This window comes from Varroa destructor, unplaced genomic scaffold (genome assembly GCF_002443255.2).
Source record: "Varroa destructor unplaced genomic scaffold, Vdes_3.0 BEIS01000001.1, whole genome shotgun sequence".
Lineage (NCBI taxonomy): Eukaryota > Metazoa > Arthropoda > Arachnida > Mesostigmata > Varroidae > Varroa > Varroa destructor.
The window spans coordinates 5,220,640-5,231,155 of record NW_019211454.1 but is presented as its reverse complement, the minus strand read 5'-3'; the positions used below and the strand labels follow the sequence as shown (position 1 = coordinate 5,231,155).

At 44.2% G+C, this 10,516-nt stretch overlaps 1 long non-coding RNA gene across 1 annotated transcript; it reads right to left on the bottom strand.

Annotated features, from left to right (window-relative positions):
• Positions 1-532: 532 nt before the first annotated feature.
• On the bottom strand, positions 533-10,003 carry LOC111242927 (uncharacterized). The gene is made up of 3 exons (XR_002670209.2): positions 8,936-10,003; positions 6,461-6,788; positions 533-838 (listed from the first exon to the last, which is right to left on the bottom strand). It is a non-coding gene; the product is annotated as an uncharacterized LOC111242927 (long non-coding RNA).
• Positions 10,004-10,516: the final 513 nt, after the last annotated feature.

The following is a 10,516-nucleotide window of genomic DNA, read 5'->3' as shown; positions in this document are numbered from 1 at the left end:
GTAGCCTGTTCGTCCCCGGAACAAGCTGCCTACGGCAGATCACTCATCAGCGGATCACATCCCTTGCATTTTCTTTTCTTTGCTTTCAGCCCCTGCGCTCGCCTCGCTTCTTGGCAGAACTACGTGACGGGAAGCCAGATATCTGCTGCCAGAGACCTACATCTGCATACCATGAAATAGTATGACATTTCGACAGTGCGGATCGTCGCAGCCCTTGCCTCATCTCTACTGGACGCTCTAGAGAGATCAGACACGGGCGTTAGGCTAGGCGGCGTCCGCTGCGAGGTGAAAACGCTTCAACGAGATGAAGTCGTCATGAACTGTCAAGTTCAGACGTTGTCAGACACGTGGACGGGCCGCCGGCAGCTTTGCGCCTCTAACGTGGTAACGGAGTCTGCTATCTTCTGACCACAACCATACTTCAAGTGGGGGCGGCACGAATCGGACGGAGCGCGATCAGCAGAACATCATCAACCAAAGCTGCTCTAAGCGACTCATCGCTAATCGAACGCTCCATTTCTATACAGTCGCCGTGGACACATTTAGACGGAATGTTCCTAGGCTCCTTTAGGTCACCCTGCTGCGCCTGGTTGTTCTACCCCCAAAAAAGCCTTTAGTCTAGCGATTAGCTCAACTGCCGCTGTTGGTGCAGAGTCGTCGCGCAGTCACAACATCGTCTCGACCGAGCATCGGCCACACGTGATCCTACCCAGTTATTGGGCCTGTGTTGTTGTTGTTTGCTGTATTGCGGCTCGCCCGCACCCACGACGATGGTTATAATGGTGATGTGAAATTACAATACTCAGATGAAGCAGGGACGACGCGGAAAGTACTACAGCTAGAGAAAAAAAAAAAAAAACAATAACAATAGCGACAAACGCAGAGATGTTAACAGGAATAACAATAGCGACATAATTTAGTACACCTTTTGTTATTAACATGCAAACTAATGTGTGTATAGTGTATATAGAAAACGTGTAAAAAAATCTTATACTGGGTTTCTAATGTAGAAAAACGGCAAAACTATTGGGTAGCCTTTTTACGCCACATTCGAATCCTCTACACGTACATCTATGTCAATGCTGATGGTAGCATTAGTTAATGTTGTAACTGTCTCAATCATTGAAATGTTTTAAGTCCATTGTAACGGGAGCCCATTTGAAGAGCTAGAATTACTGATACACGTACACAAGGAAGCTGTTGGCAGATAGTTACTCGGAACGGGAAGCTTAAAGAGCATGAGGAAAAAAAACAGCAAGTTTATAAATATTTGCGGTAAACCTATATGCGGAAAATCGTTAGAGAGTCTTTACTATGTTAGCTAAGACCGAAAGATACGGCGTGTAGGTCGGGCGAGAATCTCTGGTTGTCATTCTCATAGTGCGTTAATTTTTGGCCTTCGATGAAAAAGCTTTCATTCATGGAGTTTACTGTTCATAGTTCGCGTGTATGATGATAAATGGTTTGTATTTGCTCCACACTTTCTTACTATTCTTTGCTTCCAGATGTTTTCAGTTCACAGCGACGTAATTGATACTGTGTTTCGCAGTAAATTCAGTTGAAACAGCCCGCGATTATGCAAAACAGCACATATAAGCAGTTCGACCTTCTGCCCACTAGGGCATATATTACATATGATGATAGGCCCATAACGCAAAATCAAAATATCTGTCAAATATGCTACCCGACCACCCTGAAAATACAACAGATTGCGTGAGCATTGGGAAAGGTGCGTGCACCCATTATTGTTATTGCCATTCTTGTTATTATTACATTGGGTAAAACGAGAGAGACAAAGAAATGGCGTTATATTCGTAAACACAGACTTTATAACGTGTTATTTATAAATTACGATGTGACACATAAATGTACCACTGTACCTTAGATGATGTACCCCTCGGTTTCAGGATTGGCCTCCATGGCGCTGAAAAGACCGAGAGAGAAATAGGACAGATTGTATGTGCACACGCAGATAGAATCTGTCCTATTTCTTTTCCTAGAATCGGCAGACTCGAATGGAAGAGGAGCATATATGATCTTTTTTATAGACTTTTGTCATACAACAGTATGTTTCCAATATATTAGCAGACATATCAATAAGTCGCTTACTTGATACTATCTACGGATATTTGCAAGCATTTGCATGACGATGGATTCTCCGGATTATGAAATTGTCATTCGTAATGGAACGTTTGTAACAGTCCTGACGTTTACTGAACGTCCTTGCATACGGTTCGCCCTTAACCAATCTAGTTAGCACCATTGCGTATTTCGGCTGTATGCGTCCTTGTTGTCCTTTGCTATAGATTCACGCTTTTTTTTCAACGCCTCAATCAGCTCTAAGGCAGATTCTTTGCCATGTATACATATACTCTAGTTTAGTACAATATTTCGCTGTGATTTATATGGTGTAGAATATTATTTCGCTTCCCTTATGACCGACGCTGCAAAAATACTTCCATTTCAACGCAATTTTCTGTAGAGTGTCCTTTGAAGGGCATTCGTAGTTCAATTGTCATTTTGTTGTCCCAGAATATTTCATCGTGGCAAACATTTACCTTGGACGCAATCGTTACCATTCGTAGATTAGCAGATAAAGTTGTTGAAGGCAGCATTAATTGCTTTCGCAAACGTGGAATGGCTTAAAAGTGCCTCTCTAAAAATCGTTCTTACCTCATCGTGCTTGACGAGTATCCGCCGCCATTGCCATACGAACGCGTCAACTGCTAATAGTTAACATAGGTAATATTCGTTATTTCGCACTTCCGTTGTAGCTTCGTTTCCTGTTTCATCTAGACGCCCCGAGGATCCTGACGCTGTCACTGTTGCTAGTGTCCGTATTTTTCGCTACATCTGCCCCGTTGCAGCGGCAGCTGTGAACATTTGTGCAGTCAAGAGAGACTGACTCCGCTAACTATTTTAGTTCTACTATTAGAGAAGCGGTCCTAGCAAAAAGCATGGTTCGAGCTAGGGAGCACCGTTCGCGCTATGTCTCCATGACCTCCTCTAGCTCCAGAATGCCTATCGCTACTTTTGGCAATGGCGCTCCTGAATCAGGACTTCCGTTTTGTAGTTACGGTTCTTCCCTACACGTTGACCCGATAAAAATAGGAAACGACCGGCAGACTGGAAAACTTACTGCCGCGGACTGCCCTAATGCAGTGTAAAGCGGAGGCTGGGATGCGCCAATTTTTCGGTGAAAACTTTCGACAAGTTTAGGCGTCCTTCATTTTTATAGGGCTCATATCATATATGCATTTGAATTTTGATTAACAAACGATAAATTGCGATAGCAGAATCTGACTGTAAACAATATTGCGAATTGGAGTAAATTGAAGAGAACTTTATAGGTTATATAAGCTGTTTACGCTAGTTTAATTCTTCTGTTAAACAAGAAATGACAGAGACATCGCCAGAATCGTTGAGTCGTGGGAGTTCTCCAGAAAGTACGTAATAATCCACGCACCTCGCACATTTGTCGATATAGCCAAACCAATTTATTACTACTTACCGATACATACACAACCTAAGCCTATATTCTACGAATTTCCTTTCTCACCGCGAGGCACATTAAACGGGCACTTCATCAACGTAAGCGCCATTGCCTTCATCCCCACCCGTCTGGTCCCGTTTTGTCACTTCATTCAACCGCCCGTAAAGCTACTATAACACGCCAAGTTTGCAGGACAAACGCGCAAGTTTCGGGCGCCAGTAACGTCCACAGCGGGCGAGTTTGAAAATAAATCACTTCCGGTTCTCCGTCAGCCCACTAAGAAGGATCGGAGTCAGACATCAGATCGTATGTATGCGTATATATGACTGTTTGAGCAGAGTCGGCGTGGGACGTGGCCAAGCGCCTGCCGGACAGGAGGTAAGGACGATATGTGCGGGGAGTCTGAAAACGAAGAGGCGTATGGAGGAGGAGCGAGAAAGAGCGAAGAAAGGGACAAAAGTGTGACGCGTCATGTGCCGCTCACGGACGCAAGAGCGGATGCAAGCATAGCCATCACTCATAGAGGGCGGTCGAGCAGGCGAGGCAAGCGGCTGCTTTGGTGCCGCTACAGCGAACGCCGCCGTAGTACAACGATCAGGCCAGCACACGACCGACCCAACAACGACACAGCAACATCCCGACTAGCCCAAGCCCCCCAAACTACCCTTCAGCCACCGACTTACTTTTTCATTTTTGTCGTCCACCCTGCTACCCTCGAATATTTCCCCTCGAGCGAACCGACTAGCCTGACAGGCAGTCAGGCCTCTACCACAGCTTGATTTTGGCTTTCCTTATTTACCACCCGTTCGCAGGCCCTCGTTTCCCTCTCTGCCTGTCCCTCGATAGCCCCAGACGGTATTCCGTTCTGATTTCGTCCTAATATCTCCGCCCTTTGCTGTCTCTCTCACTTTCTCTCTCTGTCCTGCGGTTCTCCACCACTCGCAAGAACCGAGACAAGATACGGCCAAGTTAGTTGCATGAACAACCAGGATCAAAACGACGGTGATGATGATGGAGCTTCCCTTTATTGGAGAAGTAGTCTCTGGTATAATCCCCTCCCCGCAGTCCGCTACTGCTCAGCACCTCTCTCTCTCCTTCCCCTCATCCGTTTGGGTGAAAGTGCCGGCTCGCCCAGGCTGGTTAGCCCAACGAAAACCGCCGCCCTCCACCAGGACTCCCCTGCTGCTAGTCGTCTCTAGTGGTTCGCTCTGATTTTTACCATAGCACGCCGTATATACTGTGAGAATAGAGAGGCTCGCAGGGCGAATGTTCTAAGGAGAAGTGAGCCATGCGCGCGAAAAAAGGAGCTAGGTGAACCCGGGACGAACTCAGCCCGGATGGTTTGTGTGGGGGTGATATGTCATATTCATATTTGCCCGAACCCCCGTCTTCCTGCGTTCCACCAACGCGGAGTCACCGCCGGTATCCTCCTCAATTCTCCGGGTACAGTGGCATCTTTGGCCTGACCGCGCCCACCTAGAGGCAATAACGCTCCGTGGGTTGTTACATGGGTTAGATGCGACAATGTGGCAAAGGCACATGGAACAAGGGTGACAGGGGGCGTCGAAAGCGGAGGGATACTCAGGTCGTGCTACTGTTTCCACTAACTCTCCTAACAACAAGGCCAGACATCCACAGAATTAGAGCCACAAACAGAAATGGAACCAAAGAGTTAAATGAAAGATGGGGCCATAACACAACATGAGATCCATATGCCAGGAAGACACGATGACATCCCGGACGAAGCGGGTGAACACCAGCAAACCACCCAACGATTAGAAGCAAAGGACAGTGATTAAATGGTGGGAGTTGGAAAGTTACAAATGAATTAAACTTGGTAAGGGCATTTGTCTAAAGCCCCCGAGCTTCCGTAACGGCCTCCCTTCCAAAGAACAGTGCTAAGCTAACAGCAATACTGGCTCTCGTACGGTGTTAACTCATCGGTACGCCATACGCGGGGTTTTAAACAGAATAGGATCATTCGAAATAAAAGAGTAAATAGATGAGACCTGACCGGAAGGGGTCACCGTGGCCGTCTGTCCGCGCTATCGTTGCTGCTGTTGTTTCTATTTGGACTGCCATCCGTGGTCATTTGCCAACCATCCGCATGCCTCATCCATCTATTTTGAATCGTTATATGGGACAAAGCGAAAACAACCGAGTGAGTGGACCAGGCCTCTCCGATGACCAATCACAGCTCGTTTGTCAAGCTCTCTCAAAGCTCACTTATGTTCGGGCTATTGTACGCGCGTTTGGGTACCCACTGTACAAAGAAAAATTAACACATTAACGGCTCCTGATATGTACATTCAATATCCTAAGCAGCTGAAATGTCACCGTGTCAGTGCGCTAAGTTGTGGGATCAATTTGTCTGTATGAATCTGGACAGATTCGACTGATGTATAGATAATCAGCTATAATTAGCAGTGTATTAATAATTATAATTAGCAGTATATAATTTTAGCAATTATATTTATAAAAAATAATTAAATGAATAAATATTGGAACAAGTCCAGAAGCATAAGCTTAATTCACACAAACAATAAACAAATGGCAATCGAATACATCATTTTGCTAGGCTTAAATGGGTGCAAGTTTCCAACAATGTTCATTTGCAGAGCCTAGAAAAGAACTCATTAACTATCGATACTTCAGTTCCGAACCGAGATAGTAGATATCGTAATAATCTTCTATCGTATGTTATGACCTCTAGTCTGCTCTCACACTAACGTCAGGTGTTTTTTTATCTGGAAATTTACGTACAAATAAATGTAGCCATCACGATACAGTACTTCAAAGTATAGTGCACTGCATCTTACTGACTTCGCCTAATACGAAGAGATCTCACAGTAAATATAACACAGATCCAGTAAATCCACGGTTTCCGGTGGTGCAAGTCAACAAACAACGCCTTATGAGCACCTTTACGCCCATTGCTTCGCCCCAAAGCTTCCCACTTAAACTTACCTGTTGCACTGTCCGACTTAGATCCGAGCGCAACCTCTAATCTTGCGCAGATGCCACGAGATTATCTGGCGGACTGGCGAACTCTCAGTGCTAACACTGCGACAAGAGACATTGGAACGGGGGCGTAACCGAAAAGAATCAGATTTCCCTGCATCAAAGCGACCGTCGCCTTAACAGCAGGGAAACCCCAGCGGAGCTTGAGATCGGGAGTGATAAAGCCTCGCCAGGGGTAATGGGGCTCTGTTGCCGCACAAACGCGTGGCGGTGGACTTCGAAGTCGGCGGGATTTTCGAGTTTTTGAGAAATCTGAGACAGAAAGCCTCTTGTCCTGGCTCGAGTCCAGGACATCGGCGACAGAACAGTTAACACCGAGCATATCTTTCAGAAACTGATTATTGTTACATCACAAAGTCAATTTGTGCATGTGTGTGCCACAGCTCAACGAACTTTGCCGGGCTAACAGTTGATTTACTAGTCTCTGGTAATTTCACGAATGGAAAGCGTTTGGCTTCCAAGCCTAAACAAAAGAATAGTTTTTACGCTAAGACTATCAAAAACAGAATTGTAGAGTAGATTTCTTGACATTCAACAATTTTAGATACCAGTTGCGTTGCGTTTCTTTGTGGTTTGTACTAGACCAGAAAGTACGACAATCGGTATCATTGGCGGTCGTAGTTCTAAACATTAATTGATGCCATATGGACAAAAGGGGGTCTGAACACAATAACGCCAGGTTCTGAAAAAAGAAGTCTGAACAAAGTTGGTTTCAATAAATCGAGTTAGATAGAGTATTCGTATTGAATCTTTCGTAGCAAATAGGTCTATATATTATGTTATTGTTTGAACACTGACGTCTATGTTCACACGGCTTAAGCGTAATTCTAGTAGCAAATTTACCTTCTAATACCATTTTGCACACCCCTTAGCATAAGTAGTCTGCGGTCTACAGCCTAAACGTCACTATCGAATAGCGCTCAATCATCGGGATCTACGAAAATAATTGCTGGTTACACCACCTTCGTTAGCGCTGTACCACCTTGAAGACAACCGAGTCCACGACCAGCACGCCTTCAATTAGCCTATCATAGCACTATTATCTGTCGTTTCCATACGAAGAAGGAGGATGACAGGGTTCACAAAATGGAAAGAGGTAGACGTAGTGCAAAAGAACATTTTTCCTAATTATGGGTTCCCCTCCCTGCTGTAGAAACATCGTGTACCGCACCACATCGTTTATAGATCCATACAACATTCATTCGTAGCTCTCAGAAGCATCTACTTGACAGAAATATGTTTCGACTCAAGAGATATATTTGAATAGTTCTACTTCAGTGTGGCATCATCGTCAAGGTAGCATCTACCTAGTACAGGCCGGTGACAGGCAGTCATCACGCGATAAAATAGGGGAGTGACTTCAATCGCTCGTTCGTCAGTGTATCTAGACCCTTGAAGCTTACACGTTTGGCATATTTATCAATGAAAGAAGGCGACGACCGAAATGTTTAGGGGGGAGGAATAGCTAATTAAGCTAATCCGCCACTCAAACACGCCAGTCTAACAATTGTGAAGGGTGGTCCTGGTAGACACCATAGAGGTCTCACGAGGACTTCATGAGTCTTCGGATACTTGTGGCACTTCTGCCGTTGATGCTGCTGTTTTAAGATCGATGTGATAAAGAGAGTTGAACTGGGCTTATCATAAACACATCACGAACAGGGCCCGCGCTTTGAGATGGTGATCAAATGATGCTGAAAATGAAGTCGAAGAAAGTCTGGGGTAATCAGGTAATGAACACACGACAGGTCGATCATCGTGTATTGCTACCGTTGTAGCTACTCTGGGTAGGACAAATTGATTGGCTGACAATCGTGCCAAATAGATTGTTTAGAGCGAAGTAAAAAAAAAAAGAACAGTTTTATTATGAGCGCCGGTGACGTAGTAGCTGACGGTTACGTGTACGAATATTGTAATAGTCTCTGCTGAAAATGAAATTACCTTCAATAAAATAGAAAAGATGATTATGCAAATTGAACTAGATCGTATTGATCAATTTATCTATAAACTATGATTCAACTGGCCTATAGATCTGCTGAGGCCTCATATGAATCATATTGTTAAAACGATATGGAAAAGTGTAAAGGACGATTGACTATGAACTTTGTTGTAGACTCTTAACCACTAATGGACGGATGTTTATAGATCAGATTGCATTCGTGTCTTTACTCTACGTCTTATCATGCTTGAATTTTTTTTTTTTTTTTTATCTATGGGTCCGAAATCCTGAGAGGCTAAATCAGGTTTGCTCAAAACACCGACCTAGGAAATCTACTCAACAGACATTAACTATTGAAAGTCATCTATTCAGCATTAGAACACCATTTCTGCGACAGCAACGATACTGTCGCCATACGTTATTCACAGCGGATGTGATATATCCCAAACAGAAGCAAAACGTCTTAAAAAAATCTGACTTACGTCACGTTGGGGTGATGATGATACACTTCGACGATGCACGTCTATAATGGGCACGAGACCGAGAGACAGACCGCCAACTGTTAAATCCAGAACCGGCGCCTATCGGCCTTTGTCGAAAAAGATCATCGTTGTTGGCGTTTAGCAAACGAAAGGCATCACAGCGAAATCGCTTAGGTCAAGCAAATGGTTTTTTCATCTTCTTGGTTACCTTGGCAATGGTAGCAGAACGTCTTACTTTGTCGCCCACCGACACAGCCGCCACTTGGTTATTTCTTACGCTCAATAGATCACAAGCCAGCACCGACTTGATAGCTGATGGTAAAGAGATCTGGCATTCGCAGACCCTCACTAGTCGATATTACTCACCTCTTCGAAGCATTCTGAAGTGCTTCTTTAGAATATCTCGGTGGGTCGTGTGCTTTTTCTTTGCCGCCTATACGGTACTATTAGTCAGCGTGAGCACATGGTACTTCTTTGTACGATACCGGAGTAGCACTTCGACGACAGGAGATGTATTTCAAAATCTTTAAAGTTTTTTTCCTTTGTTTCTTCAGCAATTACCAACTTAATGACTCTACGATGCTGAGGGATCCTTTCTCTCCCCAATGAACAACGACAATCAACTAATGGCCAATGTTCACACTGCAGACGATTCATAGAAAGAGATTACTGCGCAGCAGAGTCCGTAAATGTTCAAGAAGTAGTTTTTGTGCTATAGCACTTCACAGCTTAAAGCTTTTTTCGATGTATAGCATTCGCGTTCGGTTATCGAAACAAGCCTCATCTTGACCATTTTCCGCCGATACAAACGCTAGTGCCACCGCAGTCGAACCAAATAGCAAACGAAGCCTAATGAGTAGCTCATATGCTACCCTCATTGAGATATTAGTAGAGAGGCGGTGCCATTAGCAGTTAGGTGTGAACAGGACGGGTCAAACGAAGCGGATCACGAAAATTCCAAACTTTGCCCCCCTATGGGCACAGCTTCTCGCTGCTCGAAAGCGTTTAACTGGTCTGGTTACCACACGCCACACACGGCTTTTCACGTTGCGCTCACCAATGAATGAACGAAATCAGGAACGTTATGCCGCCGGCATTTTATTAAAGGTACTACGCTCTATTGTAAATCCGGTCGAAGTAAATGCCCGATTTTGATTTAAAAGAAATTGTTATATTAAGACAAAAAAAGAAAACCATCACATCGAGCCATAGGAAAAATTGTACTTCGCTACTTGTCCTGTTGTGTGTAGAGACACAATGTGTCGGATTTGTATATGTATTTCTTTCTCTTAAAACTAACTTTTCTCTTCTATTAAACTGCTTAGTGGTTGTAAAAACTTGCAGTGCAATATTTACCCGTCTTAGACCAGATTATAAGGTACAACTATAACAAATATAATCATGTTATACTTCAACAAGGTGTCCTGTAAGCAAAAAAGGTAAAAATTTTAATAACTCAGATACATTAAAAACAATACTGTTGTCAGAATTTAAAGATTCCTCTATGGAAAGAAAAATATGCGGATAAGCTTCCGGATTATCCAGATCCACTTTCTCAAACTGATCGCTCCGATGCAACTG